Consider the following 902-nt stretch of genomic DNA (forward strand, 5'->3'; position numbering starts at 1 on the left):
CCCTTGATAAATGATAAATTATTATTATTTTTATCATTTACACCAGCCACTGTCTTCCTTCACCCACGTTTCTGTTGTTTGTCTCCCTCGTGGAGTGGGGGGTTATGTGTCCATCATTGCCATCAGCTCCCCCTTCCTCCCCTCTTCCCCGTACCTTTCCCCTGCCCTTCTGGTATCACTACTCCCATTTCTGTTCCTGAGGGTTTTATCTGACTTGGATTCCTTGTGTAGTACGCTCTTCTCTGTACCACTGTATATGCTCCGGTCTAGCCTGCAGTGAATGGCAGGACTGGAGTCCTGATAGTGGTAGGTGAGGGGCCCTCAAGGAAACCGAGGAGCAGTGTGTGTTTCATCGGTGCTGTACTGCGCCCTGGTGGACTCATCCCTTCCTTGTGACCTTCCTGTGAGAAGATGTCTCATTGCCTACAGATGGGTTTTGGGTCTCTGCTCCGACCTCCCTTGTTCTCAACAATATGGTTCTTTTTGTTTGTTCTGGGTTTTCTGATGCCTGTTACCTGATCCCTTCAACACCTCATGATCGCACAGGCTCGTGTGCTTCTTTCTTGTGGACTTGGTGCTTCTCTGAGAGATGGCTACTTGTTTTACTTCAAGCCTTTAAGACCTCAGATGCTATATCTTTTGATAGCCGGGCACCATCAGCTTTCTTCAGCACATTTTTTTTTTAGCATCTTAAAACACTCTATCATTATCTACTTAGCATTTTAAAAAATTATTATCGAGTCTTGCTTTCTTTCTTAAAAATAATTTTATTGGGGGCTATTACAGCTCTTATCATAATCCATCCATCCATCCATTGTGTCAAGCACATTTGTACGTATCATCATTTTCAAATACTTTCTTTCTACTTGAGCCCTTGGTATCAGCTCCTCAATTTTTTTCCC

Source organism: Echinops telfairi, unplaced genomic scaffold, assembly GCF_000313985.2.
Source record: "Echinops telfairi isolate 266 unplaced genomic scaffold, ASM31398v2 ScPeMD7_7466;HRSCAF=8504, whole genome shotgun sequence".
In the NCBI taxonomy this organism is placed as follows: domain Eukaryota; kingdom Metazoa; phylum Chordata; class Mammalia; order Afrosoricida; family Tenrecidae; genus Echinops; species Echinops telfairi.